At 38.9% G+C, this 20,300-nt stretch overlaps 1 protein-coding gene across 4 annotated transcripts in view; it reads left to right on the top strand.

Moving 5' to 3' along the window:
- Positions 1–20,300, top strand: part of FRMD3 (FERM domain containing 3) — a 308,453-nt gene that overhangs the window by 282,539 nt on the left and 5,614 nt on the right. The gene's annotated exons all lie outside the window — the stretch shown is intronic.

Genomic DNA, 20,300 nt, shown 5'->3' with positions numbered 1-20,300 from the left:
TAATTACCAAATTATTGTTGGAAATGGTTATGGCTCGTTTTTTGGCTGTAACAGATGGTACTGCAATGCATATGTATACAGAGGCATTTCGCTTTAATAGATGCTTCAAAGTGTAATTGTTGGGTTGAAGGATATGCGAATTGTAACTTTTAATGGAAATGGGCAAATTATCCTCTAAAAGCAGATACTAACAAGGTGAGTATGAGCTTGTCTATTCCCCCACATAATCACTCACCCTGATATGGCCAGTTTCTTAAAAGTTTTGCAAAATGGTTGAAAGGAAAATGAGATTTCACTGTTTTAATTTGCATATTCCTTTTTATCAGTGAGGATGAGGATCTTTTCAAATAATTGTGTATTTTCATTTCTTCTTTGGAGAACTGCCTATTTGTTTACTTAGTACATTTCTGTTGTGTTTTTGTCCTTTCCTTATAGATTGTAGTATTTCTTTTATAATGTGAATATTAAACCTTTATATTTTACAAATGTTAATGTTTTCTCTCCTAATTGGTTCTTGGCTTTCAACTTTTATTTAATGTTAACTTTATGACACAGGCACTTTTTTTTTTTTTTTTTCATTATAGCATCTTTATTTTAAGAGTTACTGATTAAGTCTATTGGGGAAAAATATATCAGTTGATAATGAGGAAACTTCCATGATATCTTTCTTTTTTTTTTTTCCTTTATTATTATTATTATTATTATACTTTAGACTCTATGGTACATGTGCGCAACGTGCAAGTAAGTTACATATGTATACATGTGCCATGCTGCTGCGCTGCACCCACCAACTCGTCATCTAGCATTAGGTATATCTCCCAATGCTATCCCTCCCCCCTCCCCCTACCCCACAACAGTCCCCGAAGTGTGATGTTCCCCTTCCTGTGTCCATGTGTTCTCATTGTTCAATTCCCACCTATGAGTGAGAATATGCGGTGTTTGGTTTTTTGTTCTTGCGATAGTTTACTGAGAATGATGATTTCCAATTTCATCCATGTCCCTACAAAGGACATGAACTCATCATTTTTTATGGCTGCATAGTATTCCATGGTGTATATGTGCCACATTTTCTTAATCCAGTCTATCATTGTTGGACATTTGGGTTGGTTCCAAGTCTTTGCTATTGTGAATAATGCCGCAATAAACATACGTGTGCATGTGTCTTTATAGCAGCATGATTTATAGTCCTTTGGGTATATACCCAGTAATGGGATGGCTGGGTCAAATGGAATTTCTAGTTCTAGATCCCTGAGGAATCGCCACACTGACTGCCACAAGGGTTGAACTAGTTTACAGTCCCACCAACAGTGTAAAAGTGTTCCTATTTCTCCACATCCTCTCCAGCACCTGTTGTTTCCTGACTTTTTAATGATTGCCATTCTAACTGGTGTGAGATGGTATCTCATTGTGGTGTTGATTTGCATTTCTCTGATGGCCAGTGATGGTGAGCATTTTTTCATGTGTCTTTTGGCTGCATAAATGTCTTCTTTTGAGAAGTGTCTGTTCATGTCCTTCGCCCACTTTTTGATGGGGTTGTTTGTTTTTTTCTTGTAAATTTGTTTGAGTTCATTGTAGATTCTGGATATTAGCCCTTTGTCAGATGAGTAGGTTGCGAAAATGTTCTCCCATTTTGTAGGTTGCCTGTTCACTCTGATGGTAGTTTCCTTTGCTGTGCAGAAGCTCTTTAGTTTAATTAGATCCCATTTGTCAATTTTGGCTTTTGTTGCCATTGCTTTTGGTGTTTTAGACATGAAGTCCTTGCCCATGCCTATGTCCTGAATGGTATTGCCTAGGTTTTCTTCTAGGGTTTTTATGGTTTTAGGTCTAACATTTAAGTCTTTAATCCATCTTGAATTGATTTTTGTATAAGGTGTAAGGAAGGGATCCAGTTTCAGCTTTCTACATATGGCTAGCCAGTTTTCCCAGCACCATTTATTAAATAGGGAATCCTTTCCCCATTTCTTGTTTTTCTCAGGTTTGTCAAAGATCAGATAGTTGTAGATATGTGGCATTATTTCTGATGGCTCTGTTCTGTTCCATTGATCTATATCTCTGTTTTGGTACCAGTACCATGCTGTTTTGGTTACTGTAGCCTTGTAGTATAGTTTGAAGTCAGGTAGTGTGATGCCTCCAGCTTTGTTCTTTTGGCTTAGGATTGACTTGGCGATGCGGGCTCTTTTTTGGTTCCATATGAACTTTAAAGTAGTTTTTTCCAATTCTGTGAAGAAAGTCATTGGTAACTTGATGGGGATGGCATTGAATCTGTAAATTACCTTGGGAAGGATGGCCATTTTCATGATATTGATTCTTCCTACCCATGAGCATGGAATGTTCTTCCATTTGTTTGTATCCTCTTTTATTTCCTTGAGCAGTGGTTTGTAGTTCTCCTTGAAGAGGTCTTTGACATCCCTTGTAAGTTGGATTCCTAGGTATTTTATTCTCTTTGAAGCAATTGTGAATGGGAGTTCACTCATGATTTGGCTCTCTGTTTGTCTGTTATTGATGTATAAGAATGCTTGTGATTTTTGTACATTGATTTTGTATCCTGAGACTTTGCTGAAGTTGCTTATCAGCTTAAGGAGATTTTGGGCTGAGACAACGGGGTTTTCTAGATATACAATCATGTCATCTGCAAACAGGGACAATTTGACTTCCTCTTTTCCTAATTGAATACCCTTGATTTCCTTCTCCTGCCTAATTGCCCTGGCCAGAACTTCCAACACTATGTTGAATAGGAGTGGTGAGAGAGGGCATCCCTGTCTTGTGCCAGTTTTCAAAGGGAATGCTTCCAGTTTTTGCCCATTCAGTATGATATTGGCTGTGGGTTTGTCATAGATAGCTCTTATTATTTTGAGATACGTCCCATCAATACCTGATTTATTGAGAGTTTTTAGCATGAAGGGTTGTTGAATTTTGTCAAAGGCCTTTTCTGCATCTATTGAGATAATCATGTGGTTTTTGTCTTTGGTTCTGCTTATATGCTGGATTACATTTATTGATTTGCGTATATTGAACCAGCCTTGCATCCCAGGGATGAAGCCCACTTGATCATGGTGGATAAGCTTTTTGATGTGCTGCTGGATTCTGTTTGCCAGAATTTTATTGAGGATTTTTGCATCAATGTTCATCAAGGATATTGGTCTAAAATTCTCTTTTTTTGTTGTGTCTCTGCCAGGTTTTGGTATCAGGATGATGCTGGCCTCATAAAATGAGTTAGGGAGGATTCCCTCTTTTTCTATTGATTGGAATAGTTTCAGAAGGAATGGTACCAGCTCCTCCTTGTACCTCTGGTAGAATTCGGCTGTGAACCCATCTGGTCCTGGACTTTTTTTGGTTGGTAAGCTATTGATTATTGCCACAATTTCAGCTCCTGTTATTGGTCTATTCAGAGATTCAACTTCTTCCTGGTTTAGTCTTGGGAGGGTGTATGTGTTGAGGAATTTATCCATTTCTTCTAGATTTTCTAGTTTATTTGCGTAGAGGTGTTTGTAATATTCTCTGATGGTAGTTAAAAAAAAGAGTCTCGCTCTGTTGCCCAGGCTGGAGTGCAGTGGCACCATCTCGGCTCACTGCAAGCTCCGCCTCCCGAGTTCACACAATTCTCCTGCCTCAGCCTCTCGAGTAGCAGGGATTACAGGCGCCCGCCACCACACCCAGCTAATTTTTTGTGTTCTTAGTAGAGACAGGGTTTCACTGTGTTAGCCAGGATGATCCCAATCTCCTGACCTCGTGATCCACCCGTCTTGTGCTGGGATTACAGGCATGAGCCACCGCGCCTGGCCGACACAGGCACTTTTTATATGCACAGAGAACTTCTATATGTGTAAACTATTTGCTTTTTGTATATTTTAGGTTTCATTTCTTTTTTTATGTTAGTTTTCCCCATGCCAAGATTATAAAAGTGTTTCCTGTTTTTGTTCTTCATAATTAACACATTTACTTGAACTATATGAAATTGCTGATAATAACTGCTTATGACCTTCAAAATTGGCAATTTCACGTGGTATCTAATTTTTTTTTAGTTTAACCCTTTATCTTCTTAGGAATTTTTACACGTGCTTGACATGGTATAGGGATATACCTTCCCCCATCCCCCCACAATTGGTTAGCAACTTTTTGCAAAACGTTTTCATAAACAAATTTTCCATTATATTAAAGGGTGTATTTCTGAATTATATCTTTTATTATTCCTGCTCCATTACTATACAGTATAGTTTTAATATCAGGTAGGTCAGGTTTCCCCTGCATTGCTTTTATTTAAAGGAAGTTATACTTTTAGAGTGATTTTTAGGTTCACAGTAAAATTAAAAGGAAGGCATAGAAATTTTCCACATATGGGGAATTTCCATCACACATGCTCAGCCTTCCCCATCATCAACATCCCATACAAGAGAAGTACATTTGTTACACTTGATGAGCCTGCATTGAGACATCATGACTATCCAAAGTTGATAGTTTGCGTTAGGGTTCACCTTGGTGGTGTACATTCTGTGGGTTTGGACAAATGTTTAATGGCATGTATCTACCCCTGTGGTATCATACATAATAGTCTGACTGCCGTAAAAGTTCTGTGTTCCACCTATTTCTCTCTCTCTTCCCCTAATTCCTGGCAACCACTGGTCTTTTTATGATATTCATAATTTTGCCTTTTTCAGAATGTCAATTAGTTGGAATCATACAATATGCAGCCTTTTCAGACTGGCTTCTTTCACTTAATAACATGCATATAAGGTTCCTCTATAGCTTTTCACGGCATTTCTTAGCACTGAATAATATTCCATTGTCTGGATGTGCTCACTGATTTATTATCCAGAAGTTTTTGATTATTAATGTGTACATTTACCATTTGTCTTTTTTGAAAGTGTGTTGGGATTTCTATTGAAATGGCATCAAATTTTAGATTAATGAGAGGAGAGCTGAATTTTCAATGTATCAAGGCCCCCTATTCAGGAACAATATTATGTTTTTCTATTTAATGAGATTTTCTTTGATGCTACTTTGTTATATTTTAACACTGTCCTCTTGCAAGTTTTTCAGACTTCTTGTTATGGATATTCCTGGATATATATGGCTATTTTAATTTGTGCATTTGGCTATTTTGAATGATACTTTCCATTATCATTTTTTATTTGTCTCTGCTGTGTGCAGTAAACTACCTGCTTTAATATGTTGATCTTGCATTCCAACACCTTTTTAAACTCTTATTAATTGTCCTGTTTCATTTTCATCTCCTTTCTATGTAGATAATTCTATTATCTGGAGCTAGAGTTTTGTGCCTTACTTTCCAATATTTACACTTCTTATTTTTTGTCTTCATCATATTGCATTATCTAGGGCCAATACTGATGTGTGGTGATAATTCCTTGTAATGTTCCTGACTTTGGTGGGAATTCTTCCAACATTTGGTATTATATAATGTTCGCCATGATATGTAGTGATTTCTACAATTCTCTAGTAGATATTTCAAGTCCCTGCCTTTTAGGAGATAAAATTTTAATGGAAAAACCCATAATAAATCTGCAGCACAGTGTAATGACTGACTGTGAAGATAAAGAGATCCACAAGACGGTATGACAGCTGTGTCAGTTAGGATGCCATCATCAGCAAGTAATGAGGAATTCTAATTAGCACTGGTTTAAATAATAAGGTGATTTATTATCCAAGACAAGTCCAGAGTCAGAGAGGATTCCAGGGTTGAGAACCAGTTTCATTTTATCTCTACATCACTCTTCTCAGTAGCCAAGCTTCCCCTCATGCCGTTGCTGTCAGCACCATAGGACGGCTGCCAGTTTCTGCTTTCTTTCAGTTACAACAATGTCAAGAGATAAGGAGTCTGTACTGTTCCAGGATGATCTTCTTAGAAGTAAAAACCTTTCTCAAAAATCCATCCCTTCAGGCCCCCTCCCCTCTTCCCCTTCGATTTTTATTTTCAGGGTTGGCCCATGTGCCCGTTTTAAAACCAAATGTGACCAAGAGACTGGAATTACCATGACTGGCTTAGACTAATCATTTGGAGAGAAATGGGCCATAAGGAGTCAACCATGAAAAGTGCCAGATAAGTAGCATATATCTCAGTCTGGGAGTGGGGGACAGGAGAGCCTTCCCAGAGGACATAACACATAGGGTCTTAGAGGATGAGTAAGAGCTATCTGGGTGCAGAGGACATTCCAGGAAGAGGTAGCAGTCTGTGCAAAGACACAGAGGCAGGACATAGCATGACACATATGGGAACCCCTCAATAGGTGGGCAGGGAAGAAGTGTATGTGGTAGAGTAATGCTTTTTGTACCAGGCTAAAGAGTTTAATTTAATATTTAACCTGAAAGACTGAGAAACCTTTTAAGAAGAGGACTGATATAAATAATTAGGCATTTAAAAATGATTATTCTGGAAACAACTTACAAGAAGCTGGACTGAAATCTAGGAAACCAGTTAGGAAGCCATTGCTATCATCCAGTTAAGAAGTGATAAGAATGGAGAGGCAGGGATAACTTTGAAAATGAAGAAGGTGGCAGAGTTTGCAGAAGTTAATAACAGATGTGAGCAGTGCGTGAGAAGAAGTAATCTTGGCCAGTCCTTGGATTGCTGGTATAAGAAACTGAAGAAAAGATGGTGTCATTTACTACACAGTGTGTGTTACTGGAGGGAAAGAGTTGGGAGGGAGATGATGCATTTGGGTTTGGATGTATTGAAGTTGATGTTCCTATGTACAGTTGCCTGGTAAATCTCATTGGAGGGTTCTGAGTTGAGATAGACCAGAGATTCAGCAACGTGGATTTTCCAAACTAAGTTATGTTCTATGTTCTCTGGGAGAATTAATTTGGGAAATATTGAGTTACATGAAACTGATTTCTTCTATTCAGGACCTTGCAGACATTTGTATATACCAGTAGTAATATTATTGAGTGCTTACCAGTGTCAGGCACTCTACATGTGTTAACTCAGGTATTCCTCTCCATACAATATCCGCATGCAGTATGTGCTGAAATTGGCCCCATTTTACAGATGAGGAAACTGGGAATAGCACAATTAGGTAATTAAGAAACTGTCAGTGGCAATTAGTACAAGGCCAGGATTCAAACCCAGAAAGGTGACTTCTGAGTTTGGATTTTTAACCTTGATGGTAATATCCAAAAGAGTGATAGAGTGTGCACAGTTTCCCAAACTTAGCTGACCATGGAACACTCTTTTCAAGGGACAGCTGGCAGAACTTTAAGGGACACTGGTGACCATAGTACCAGGTTGAACAATACTGTAGTAGCATATTGGAGCCATAAATATGGTTGAAACACCAAGAAAGAGGGTACAGAGCAAGAAGAGCAGAGAGTTTAGGCCATCACAAGTAGTGAAGAGACTGTGAAGACAGAGGTAGCTTAGAATCATTGGATGGAAACCAAGAGAGTATGGAACCTCAGAGGTCGAGTGATCTGTAGGAGGACAGAAGAAAACACTCATTGGCTTTAGCAATATGGTGACCACTGGAGACTTTGTGAGAGCCATTTCAGAAGGTGGGGGGAGCAACTGACCATGGTGTCAAGATGGTCAGCAAAAGTAGAAGCATAACCAAGAGGCTGGCAAATGATGGCTACTTGGAGAAGAGACAGTTTAGTTTGCAAGGATGAAGCCTAAGGATGGGGAAAGAAGAAGAAGAATGCCAGCCTATGCTGGCAGCTGTGAGTGCCGGGAGAAGATGTTTACATGGGAGGCAGTGTTCCAGATTTCAGCTGGGGAGCAGCGATGGGAGAATATTAGGATCTGCTGTGTGTGTGTGTGTGTGTGTGTGTGTGTGTCTAAGTTTTCTTTTGTGGATACTTTCCTGAGTCACTGGAATGACTCTTCATAGGTTTTTAATAGAATGAATTGGTGACTCCCAAAGATATTCAGAGGCACCAGGAACATTGGTAGTATTGGATCTTCTGCAGTGTCCATTGCTGAAAGTAAAAACTCTCATCTGGAAAAGTAAATGTCATTCTTAGGATTTTTCTTTAAACCCATGGGACAGGAGTTTCGCTTGAAGTATTAAACTTTATCCTCCAAAAAGGAGAGATAAAGGAGTCACATGTGAGGTTAATGGTATACTATCTTACTAAATTTTAGAAGTCTGCATGCTGCTTATTGTGAATAGAAAACATTTGAGGGACTGATAGAACATGTAGAGAGTATAGTAATAAAGTTTATTTTATTTCTAACCTAAGTCATTAAGTCCTGCAACAGCCAGTGGTTTTTGTGTATGTGTGTGGCTTCTATCTTGGCTATGATACCATCACAGGAGAGCTTACTTATAATTAAGTGATCATAAAATTTATTTGAGAGTGAAAAGGGAATTTTAACAATACTGCCATACTGACACTATGAAAGACATAGAGTGGGACTGTTCCAGGCAAATGGGGATGAATGGGCACCCTACATGTAAGGACACCATGGGTTCAGCAGATGAAATGGGGCCAGTAACAGAGAAGCTTCTTCCCCCTTAGTTAAGAAGTGAGAGTCTCTCTGGGCTTCTCAGATCTCCTTCCCTTCAGCCAACATGGTAAGTTTGGAGAAAGCATGGGCTTTGGAATCAGACAGGCATGGATACAAACCTCTGCTCTGTTGCTTCCTAGCTTTGTGACCTTAACTTGCCTATGCCTCATTTTTCTCATGACTCTTATGAATATCACATGCTCATATATTTAAAGTATCCAGCCAAGTAGACATTTATTAAAAATCTTAGTGCCCTTGTCTCCTTTTCTCTTTCTACATATAACTTTAAGTAGGACAGTTTATGGACAGACACAGTGTAAGATGGAGCCACAGAATGCTGGACTGGGGAGGGTCTGGTCCATTTTGCAGGTAAAAAGTCCAAGACTATAGAACTGAAGTGGCATGCCTAATGTTGTTCAGATAGCTGTGGCTTAGCTGGGAACCTGAGTCCAGGTGTCTTAGGCCACTGCTCTTTTCACTCCATCATATTTTCCAGAAGTGGTATGGTGATCTGCTCTTTTTTCCTCTCCCACTCTTCCTTCACCTTTCTCCTTTTTACCCTGAATTCAAGAGTACAGCATGCCTCCCAGAGCAAGTATTGCCAAGATGATCAACACTGGATCACTCAGTTTAGTCCACCTCAGGAGGAATGGGTCTGGTTAGTCCTAACAACTATGAGACATCTATAGAGACCTGACAATGTCACATGTGCTTGAGCTGTGGTTGTCACACTTTCAAGTCCAGTGTCCCCCTAAAAAACAAAAACCTTGTAATGTTCTCGCTACCATCCTGAGGTGTAACTTTTAGAAAACACAGTCTACCCACACTTAACTAAGTCAAAATAATACTCTAACTGTAATATAAGGAGAAATTAGGAGAAAATTATTTATAATAAGAATTTCCAAAGGTTTTTCTCAAGCATGACTCACTGGGAGGCAGAATCAAAGTGTGAGATGCTTTGAATAAGGGGAAAATGGGCATCAAGGGAACCACCCAACAGACGCAGGGTGGTGATATGTGCCATGATGTAGGCAACTCAACTCCTTGGCATCCCCGATGATGATGTGGTATTCTGAACTGCTAAATCCTCAGCAAAGATCTTCCCTCAATTTACTCAGTGGTTGTATTCCTGAAAAACTTAAAATATGTTAAAATCATAACCCAAATGCTTTTTGTTTAAATATAAAACAGAGGTAGATTCTAGATTCAGATCATTATAAATAGGTGTTTCATCTGTATGGATAGTATCTGATATTTGACATTTGAAAGTTGTGTGGTATACAAAATAATTCTTCATTTTGTGAAATTATCCTACACATTTCAGCATGTCTGGCATCCCTGACCCCTACCCATCAAATGACACTAGCCCCTCCAATCATTGTGGCATCTACAAAAGCCTCTATGATGTTCTAAAACACCTTCCTCCCAGCTGAATGGTGGTGCTTTCTTTGTACCACTGCTCTGGAGGTTTAATGGGTATTCTATAGTTGGTTTAATGGGCATTCCATAGTTGGATGCCAGCATGGGCTGTCTCAGGGGGCCTCCAAGGGAACTAGTATGGTGGTTCCTAATGATGCCACCCACCAAAGCCTCCTAGCCTGAAGATAGGCTTCATGCTCACAGCGGGAGAGAAGCAGGAGGTAAGGCTGAAGAAATGTCCGCTGCAAAGTGAACCAGTTTGTTTTCAGCCAGATGACAGCAATGACAGTGGCAGATTTCACATAGGAAAGACATTGCCATGTGGGTTTAGAGTTACTCCAAGGCACCCACACTCCAGTCTTTACTTAGGAGGTTAGCAAAGTTAAGTGCAAATTGCAGATGATTCATTATATTCTGATGTCACCATATTGTCCCCGAAGCGCTTTCTCTCATTTTTCTTTTCTTCACACTTTGATCCTTTCTACAGCCTTGTGAGATAGTTAAGGGTCATTAGTATCCTAATTTTAAGGCATTTGTTCTGCTGATGCCCAATATTGCATTGCTTCCATCACAGAGATCATCACCCACACACAAACTAGACAAGGGCTGTTAGCCAGGCTCTTTAGCTGTTTTGTGCACGTACAAGCTGCTGGAAACCTCAGCTGTAGAATTTGGATTCTGTTGCAAATATGCTCAGAGTTAACAGAGGCTGGTTTCTGAATGTGAATGTGAGCACTGCTCATTCCATTTTCAGTTACAATTAATTTTACTGTGCACTGAAAAGGTCTCTATATTTTGCTTCAGTAATGAGATGAAGAACAGCTTTTCTAGTAATAGCATCTATCAGTAGCTGCTGAGTAGATTGTGTTGTGATGCCTGACATATCTTTAGGGCATGCTGTTGTATTGGGGTTTACATGAGTGGTGCAGATGGGAATGAGCAGTGTCCAACCTGCTTGACTGTACATGGCAGGCACTCTGTCATCAACGGGCAGTCTTTTCCATCAGTATCTTTTGATTATTGCAATTTCATTTTATACAGTATTTCTTCAAATTAAATAATGCCAACAATGGTATAAAAACATAGTTATATTGCTACACTAAAAGGTAATATTAGTTAACATTATTGAGTGTTTTCTATGGGTGAGAAACTTTATAGCTATTATCTTTTAATTGGGCTGTATAATTATATAAATTTGAAAGCAGTTTCCTTTTTCTAAATCATTGTCATTTCACTTCTAAAACAAAAAATTATTAAACTTATTAACTGAGCTTTCTGAATATATTCAGGAGGCTTCTCAGATATGGATGAAGTAAATTAAATTTAATGAAGCAGTGTAGACAATCTTACTAATTTAGTATTTTGGTGTTTTTGGAAATTCCTTTTTTTTTAGAGAAAGAGAGAAGTTTGGCTTTAATTAATTTATCCAGAATTAGCAACCAGAAAATATAAAAAGAAGCCATTTTAATTTCAAAATACTTGCAAGGCTTGTGTTTTACAGTTTACACTCGAGATTTTTTTCCCCCTCAACTTTTAATTTCAAGGGTACATGTGCAGGATGTGCCGGTTTGTTACATAGGTAAATATGTGCCATGGTGGTTTGCTACACAGGTCATCCCATCACCTAGGGCTCAGCACCCATTCCTCCTGATGTTCTCCCTTCCCCAACCCCCTGCCGACAGGCCCCAGTGTGTGTTCTTCCTCCCAATATGTCCATGTGTTCTCATCATTCAGCTCCGACTTATAAGTGAGAACATGCAGTGTTTGGTTTTCTGTTTCTGCATTAGTTTGCTGAGGATAATGACTTCCAACTCCATCCATGTCCCTGCAAAGGACATGATCTCGTTCCTTTTTATGGCTGCATAGTATTCCATGGTATATATGTACCACATTTTCTTTATCCAGCCTATCATGGATGGGCATTTAGTTTGATTCCATGTCTTTGCTATTGTGAATGGTGCTGCGGTGAACATACGCATGCATGTATCTTTATAATAGAATGATTTATATTCCTTTGGGTATAAACCCAGTAATGGGATTGCTGGGTCAAATGGTATTTCTGCCTCCAGGTCTTTGAGGAATCGCCACACTGTCTTCCACAATAGTTGAACCAATTTACATTCCCATCAACAGTGTAAAAGTGCTCCTTTTTCTCTGCAACCTTGACAGCATCTGTCATTTTTTGACATTTTAATGATAACCATTCTGGCTGGTGTGAGATGATATCTCATCTCTCATTGTGGTTTTGATTTGCATTTCTCTAATGATCAGGGATGTTGAGGTTTTTTTTTTCATATGTTTGTTGGCCACATGCATGTCTTCTTTTGAGAAGTGTCTGTTTATATCCTTTGCCCACTTTTTAATGTTTTTTTTTTTTTCCTGATAAATTTGTTTAAGTTCCTTGTAGGCTCTAGACATTAGACCTTTGTCAGATGGATAGATTGCAAAAATTTTCTCCCATTTTGTAAGTTATCTGTTTACTCTGATGATAGTTTCTTTTGCTGTGCAGAAGCTCTTTAGTTTAATTAGATCTCATTTGTCAATTTTTGCTTTTGTGGCAATAGCTTTTGGCATTTTCATCATGAAATCTTTGCCCATGCCTATGTCCTGAATGGTGTTGCCTAGATTTTCTTCTAGGGTTTTTATAGTTTTGGGTTTTACATTTAGGTCTTTAATCCATCTTAAGTTAATTTTTGTACATGGTATAAGGAAGGGGTCCAATTCCAATTTTCTGCTTATGTCTAGCCAGCACTTCCAGCACCATTTATTAAATAGGGAGTCCTTTCCTCATTGCTTGTTTTTGTCAGGTTTTTTGAAGATCAAGTGGTTGTTGGTGTGCAGTCTTATTTCTGAGTTCTCTATTCTGTTCCATTGGTCTATTTGTCTGTTTTTATACCATTACTATGCTGTTTTGGTTACTGTAGCCTTGTAGTATAGTTTGAAGTCAGGTAGCATGATGCCTCCAGCTTTGTTCTTTTTGCTTAGGATTGTCTTGGCTATTTGGGCTCTTTTTGGTTACATATGAATTTTAAAATATTTTTGTTTAATCTGTGAAGAATCTCAATGGTAGTTTAATGGGAATAGCATTGAATCTCTAAATTACTTTGGACAGTATGGCCATTTTCACAATATTGAGTCATCCTATCCGTGAACATGGAATGTTTTTCCATTTGTGTCATCTCTGATTTCTTTGAGCAGTGGTTTGTAGTTCTCCTTGAAGAGGTGCTTCACTTCCCTTGTTAGCTGTATTTCAAGGTATTTTATTCTTTTTGCAGCAATTTTGAATGGGAGGTTATTTACGATTTGGTTCTCTGCTTGCTGTTGTTGGTGTATAGGAATGCTAGCTATTTTTGCACATTGATTTTATATCCTGAGACTTTGCTGAAGTTGCTTATCAGCTTAAGGAGATTTGGGGCTGAGACGATAGGGTTTTCTAGATATAGGATCATGTCAAATAAAGATAATTTGACTTCCTCTCTTCATATTTGAATACGCTTTATTTCCTTCTCTTGCCTGATTGCGCTAGCCAGAACTTGCAATACTATGTCAAATAGGAGTGGTGAAAGAGGGCATCCTTATCTTGTGCTGGTTTTCAGGGGGAATGCTTCCAGCTTTTGCCCATTTAGTATGATATTGGCTGTGGGTTTATCACATATGGCTCTTATCATTTTGAGGTATGTTCCTTCATTACCTAGTTTATTGAGAGTTTTTAACATGAAGGGAAGTTGAATTTTATTGAAGGCCTTTACTGCATATATTGAGATAATCATGCGTTTTTTGTCTGTAGCTCTGTTTATGAGATGAATTACAATTATTGATTTGTGTATGTTGAACCAACCTTGCATCCTGGGAATGAAACCAACTTGACTGTGGTGGATAAGCCTTTCGATATGCTGCTGGATTCAGTTTGCCAGTATTTTATTGAGGATTTTTGCATCAATGTTCACCAAGGATATTGGCCCGAAGTTTACTTTCTTCGTTGTATCTCTGCCAGGTTTTGGTATAGGATGATGCTGGCCTCATAAAATGAGTTAGGTAAAAATCCTTCTGTTTCATCTTTTAGGAATACTTTCAGTATAAATGGTACCAGCTCTTCTTTGTACCTCTGGTAGAATTCAGTTTCAGTTCTGAATCCGTCTTGTCCTGGGCTTTTTTTTATTGGTAGGCTATTTATTACAGCCTCAATTTCAGAACCATTATTGATCTATTCAGATATTCAGTTTCTCCCTGGTTCAGTCTTGGGAAGGTGTATGTGTCCAGGAATTTATCCATTTCTTCTAGATTTTCTAGTTCATGTGCATAGGGGTATTTGTAGTATTTTCTGACGGTTGTTTGTATTTCTGTGGGGTCAGTGGTGATATCCCCCTTACCATTTCAGATTGTGTTTGTTTGACTCTTCTATTTTTTCTTCTTTATTAGTCTAGCTAGCAGCCTATCTAGTTAATTTTTTTCTAAAATTCAGCATCTAGATTCGTTGACTTTTTGAATTTTTTTTTTTTTTTTGTGCCTCTATCTCCTTCAGTTCTCTCTCATCTTGGTTATTTCTTGTCTTCTGCTAGCTTTGGGGTTGGTTTGCTCTTGGTTCTCTAGTTCTTTTAGTTGAGATGTTACATTGTTAACTTGAGATCTTTCTAGCTTTTTGTTTTTGTAAGTGAAAGGTATTTGGAATTTTATTGTGCAATTCTTACAACTTTATTATAAATTTGAAATATTTTTAAAATATTAAAAATATATAAAAAACCAGTGATTCCTCTCAATTGTTTTTGAGAGTTTCTTTTATTATTATTATTTTTTATTATCATACTTTAAGTTCTAGGGTACATGTGCACAACATGCAGGTTTGTTACATATGTATATATGTGCCATGTTGGTGTACTGCACCCATTAACTTGTCATTTACATTAGGTATATATCCTAATGCTATCCCTCTCCCTTCCCCCCACCCCATGACAGGCCCCAGTGTGTGATGTTCTCCTTCCTGTGTTCACGTGTTCTCGTTGTTCAATTCCCACCTATGAGTGAGACCATGAGGTGTTTGGTTTTCTGTCCTTGTGATAGTTTGCTGAGAATGATGGTTTCCAGCTTCATCTATGTCCCTACAAAGGACATGAACTCATCCTTTTTTATGGCTGCATAGTATTCCATGGTGTATATGTGCCACATTTTCTTAATCCAGTCTATCATTGATGGACATTTGGGTTGGTTCCAAGTCTTTGCTATTGTGAATAATGCCGCAATAAACATATGTGTGCATGTGTCTTTATAGCAGCATGATTTATAATCCTTTGGGTATATACCCAGTAATGGGTTGGCTGGGTCAAATGGTATTTCTAGTTCTAGATCCCTAAGGAATTGCCACACCAACTTCCACAATGGTTGAATTAGCTTACAGTCCCACCAACAGTGTAAAAGTGTTTCTATTTCTCCACATCCTCTCCAGCACCTGTTGTTTCCTGACTTTTTAATGATTGCCATTCTAACTGGTGTGAGATGGTATCTCATTGTGGTTTTGATTTGCATTTCTCTGATGGCCAGTGATGATGAGCATTTTTTCATGTGTCTGTTGGCTGCATTAATGTCTTCTTTTGAGAAGTGTCTGTTCATATCTTTCACCCACTTTTTGATGGGGTTGTTTGTTTTTGAGATCTTTCTAGCTTTTTGATGTGGGCATTATAAATTTCCCGCTTAATGCTGTTTTCGCTGTATCCCAGAGATTCTGGTACATTGTCTCTTTGTTCTCATTAGTTTCAAAGAACTTCTTGATTTCTGCCTTAATTTCATTATTTACCCAAGAGTCATTCAGTAACAGGTTGTTCAATTTCCATGTAGTTGTGTGGTTTTGAATGAATTTCTTAATCTTGAGTTTAATTTGATTGCACTGTGGGGCTGACAGACTGTTACGATTTCAGTTCTTTTGCATTTCTTGGAGAGTGTTTTACTTCCAATTATGTGATCAATTTTAGAGTAAGTCTCATGTGGCAATGAGAATATATCTTCTTTTTAATTTAGGTGGAGAGTTCTGTAGATATCTACCATGTCCACTTGATCTGGAGCTGAGTTCAGGTCCTGAATATCTTTGTTAATTTTCTGTCTCCATGATCTATCTAATATTGTCAATGGAGTGTTAAAGTCTCCCACTGTTATTGTGTAGAGTCTAAGTCTCTTTGTAGGTCTCTAAGCACTTGCTTTATGAATCTGGGTGCTCCTGTATTGGGTGCATATATATTTAGGATAGTTAGCTCTTCCTGTTGAACTCTATCATTATGTAATGACCTCCTTTGTCTTTTTTGATCTTTGTTGGTTTAAAGTCTGTTTTGTCAGAATCTAGGATTGCAACCCCTGCTTTTTTTCTGTTTTCCATTTGCTTGGTACATTTTCCTTCATCCCTTTATTTTGAGCCTATGTGTGTCTTTGCACATGAGATGTGTCTCTTGAAGACAGCATATTGATGGGTCTTGGCTCTTTACCCAGTTTGCCATTCAGTTTCTTTTACTTGGGGCATTTAACCCATTTACATTTAAGGTTAGTATTGTTATGTGTGAACTTGGTCCTGTCATAATGCTAGTTGGTTATTTTGCAGACTTGTTTATATGATTGGTTCATAGTGTCACCAGTCTGTAGTTCAGTGTGTTTTTGTAGTGGCTGGAAATGGTTTTTCCTTTCCATATTTAGTACTTCCTTCAGGAGCTCTTGCAAGGCTGGTACAGTGGTGACAGATTCCCTCAGCATTTGCTTTTCTAAAAAGAATCTTGTTTTTCCTTCACTTATGAAGCTTAGTTTGGCCAAATATGAAATTCTGAGTTGGAAGTTCTTTTCTTTAAGAATGTTGAATATTGGCCCCCAATCTCTTCTTGCTTGTAGGGTTTCTGCTGAGCTGCTGTTAGTCTGATGAGTTTCCCTTTGTAGGTGACCTGGCCTTTCTCTCTGGTTGCCCTTAACATTTCTTCTTTCATTTCGAACTTGGAGAATCTGATGATTATATGTCTTGTGGATGATCTTCTTGTGGAGTAATGTACTGGGGTTCTCTGCATTTCCTGAGTTTGAATGTTGGCAGGTCTCGCTAGGTTGGGGAAGTTCTCCTGGATGATATCCTGAAGTATATTTTCTAACTTGGTTCCATTCTCCGTGTATCTTTCAGTTACCTCAATCAGAATCAGGGATAGGTTCAGGCTCTTTACATAATCGCATATTTCTCGGAGGTTTTGTTCATTATTTTTTATTCCTTTTACTCTATTCTTGTCTGCCTTTGTCTTATTTCAGAAAGATAGTCTTCAAGCTCTAAGATTCTTTTCTCCACTTGGTCTATTCTGGTATTGATACTTGTGATTTCATTGTGAAGTTCTCGTGTTGTGTTTTTCAGCTCCATCAGGTCCATTATGTTCCTCGCTAACCTGGCTATTCGGGCTAACAGCCCCTGTATTGTATCATCATGAGTCTTAGCTTCTTTGCATTGGGTTAGAACATACTCCTTTAGCTCAGTGATGTTTGTTATTACCCACCTTCTGAAGCCTACTTCTGTCAATTCATCCATCTCAGCCTTAGCCCAGTTCTGTGCCCTTGCTAGAGAGGTATTGCGGTCATTTGGATGAGAAGAGGCATTATGGTTTTTTCAGTTTTCAGTGTTTTTGCATTGATTCTTTTCATCTTTGTGGGCTTATCTGTCTTCGATCTTTGTGGTTGCTGACCTTTGAATGAAGTTTTTGTGGGGTCTTTTTTGTTGATGTTGTTGTTTTCTGTTTGTTTGTTTTTCTTTTAACAGTCAGTCCACTCTACTCTAGGGCTGCTGCAGTTTGCTGGGGCTCTGCTTCAGACTCCAGTTGCCTTAGTTTCTTCTATCCCTGTAGGTATCACCAGTGAAGGCCATGAAACAGCAAAGATGGCAGCCAGCTTCTTCCACTGGAAGCTCTATCCCAGGGGTGTACTGACTTGTTGCTGGCCTGTATGCACCTGTAGGAGGTGGCTGGAGACCACCTGTTGTGAGGTCCCACTCAGTCAGTAGGACTGGGCTCACAGACCCACCCAAAGAAGCAGTCTGACCTCTTTTTGGTAGAGCATGTGTGCTGCATTGGCCAGGATCCTTTCTCATTCAGACTGCCTCTATTTCCAAAGCAGGCAGGCTGGAACAGCTGAATGGACCAAACCACAGAAATGGTGACTGCCACTTCCCCTAGGAGCTCCATCTCAGGGAGAGATCAAAGCTCTATCTGTAGAACCCTGGCTGGAATGGGTGAAGCCCCCACAAGGAAGTCCTATCCAGTGAGGAGAAATGGATTGGGGTCCCACTTGAGGAAGCTGTCCAGCCACAATCTGGCAAGACAGCTGTGCTGCATTGTGGGGTACCCTTCCTCTTCTGGTCTGTCTCTGTTCTCCACAGCCAGCAGGCTGGAGCAACTGAGTCAACTAAGCTGTATAGATGGTAGCCATCCCTTTCCCCAGGAACTTGGACCCATCTCAAGCAGACTCCAACCTACTGCCATTAGCTGGCTGGGATTCCAAACCCGTGGGTCTTAACTTGTGAGGTGCCATGGAAGTGGGGCCCACAGAATGAGGCTACCTGGGTTCCTGGATTCAACCGCCTTCCTAGGGATATGTACAGATAGATTTCCCGCCTTGCCAGGGATCCTGGGGCCAGAGTATGTAAAACTCCTGGCTCTTTGTGTGTGCCTGAGTGGCTGCTCTGCCGAGACTCCACACAGCTCTGTGTATCAGACCCAAGGCCCTGGTGGCCTGGGCTCACGAGAGCATCTCCTGATCCGCAGGTTGCGAAGATCCAAAGGAGAAGTGTGGTTTCCTGGGTGGGGTCACATAATCACTCAACACTGCACTTGGCTGGGGGTGGGGGTGGTGTCTCCTTTGCTTCTGTGCATCTTCCAGGTGGGCCATCACCCCCTCTTCTGCTTTTCTTTATTCTCTGTGGGTTGAGTTGTTTGCCCAGTCAGTCCCAATGTGAGAACCTGGGTATCTCAGTTGAAGGTGCTGCATTTACTAGCCCCTTTTTATTCATCTCCATGAGTGCTGCAGACCACAGCTGCCTCTAATTGGCCAGCTTGGGTCCCAGCATTCTGAGTACCTGTTTTCAAGTCTCTGGAGTATGCACCTGAGAGTGGTATTGCTGGGTCATCTGATAACTTTATGTTTGATTTTTTGAGGAACCGTCAATTTTTTTCTCACAATGGCCAGAAGCATTTATAGTTTTACTGGCAATATGCAGGGTTCTAATGTCTTCACATCCTCACCAACATTTGTTATTTTCAGTTTTTAAAAAAGCTGTTGCCATCTGAGTAGGCATAAAGTGGCATCTTATTGTGGTTTTGACTTGCATTTCCCTAATGATTAATGATGTTCAGCATACTTTCATGTGCTTGTTGACCTTTCGTGTATTTCTTGTATTTTTATAGTATTTTTCATTTGGACTTCTCAGTGCTATCAGACTAGAGCTATCACAAAATATGTTGATTTTTGAATGATAAAACCAGTAAGTTATGCCTCTACACCTTGAAGAGAGAAAAATCACATAATAGATTCATTAAAAGCTGGTTTATGGTTCCCTAAATGCACCTGGCTGCCATTTTGATTGTATGGTGGATCTATCCTGGAGGACACTTCTTTGATGCTAACTTTATTTCCCACTATGGATCCAAGACTCAAAATTAGCAGAGTTAGCCCTATGTCTGACCATAGGTAAATCGATTTCCCATCAGTAAAATGAGGCATTGAGAAACACCTCTCTCTCAATAAACATTATAAAAAGTTCTTACCCTTTGATTAAGCAATTTCCCTTCTAGCATCTATCTATAGCAAATGAACTAAAACAAGAGGGGAAAAAAAGCTTTATATGTAAAGATGTCTCTTATAGCATTTTCTCCTTACAACTGCAAAGCAATCTAAATGTTTGACAATAGGCAACTAATTTATTGCATAACTAAATAAAAAATTTGGCAGCTTTTATAAATAATACCAATGGGAATTTGTTTAAACATAGAAAATATTTATGTTAAGATTTTAAATGCAAGGAGCATGATTTAAGCTTGGGTATATAATATGATTGCAAATATATAAAACTAGAACACAAAATTGTGTCTAGAATGAAGACTAGAAAGCAATACATCAGAATAATAAAGAGATTGTCATTGAATGACAGATTCTGTAGTTTTACTATAATATTATATTGGGTGATATTGTTGACCTCTAAAAAAACAGTGCTCATAATTATAATAGTGGATTTATTATCATTTTATTCAAGCAAACATGGCAAAGGTTCAAGGTTTGCAGATCAAAATTGCACACCTAAATGTTGTAAATATTGCCAACCATTTGAGAAGTGTTAGTTTGAGTTTAGCATGTTGACCTTTGAACTTATGGTACAGGGTCTTTTACTATGATACGACTTTGTTAAAACTTAGGATACCACAGAATAATT

This window comes from Pongo pygmaeus, chromosome 13 (assembly GCF_028885625.2).
Source record: "Pongo pygmaeus isolate AG05252 chromosome 13, NHGRI_mPonPyg2-v2.0_pri, whole genome shotgun sequence".
NCBI lineage: Eukaryota > Metazoa > Chordata > Mammalia > Primates > Hominidae > Pongo > Pongo pygmaeus.
This window is presented reverse-complemented; position numbering and strand designations above follow the sequence as displayed.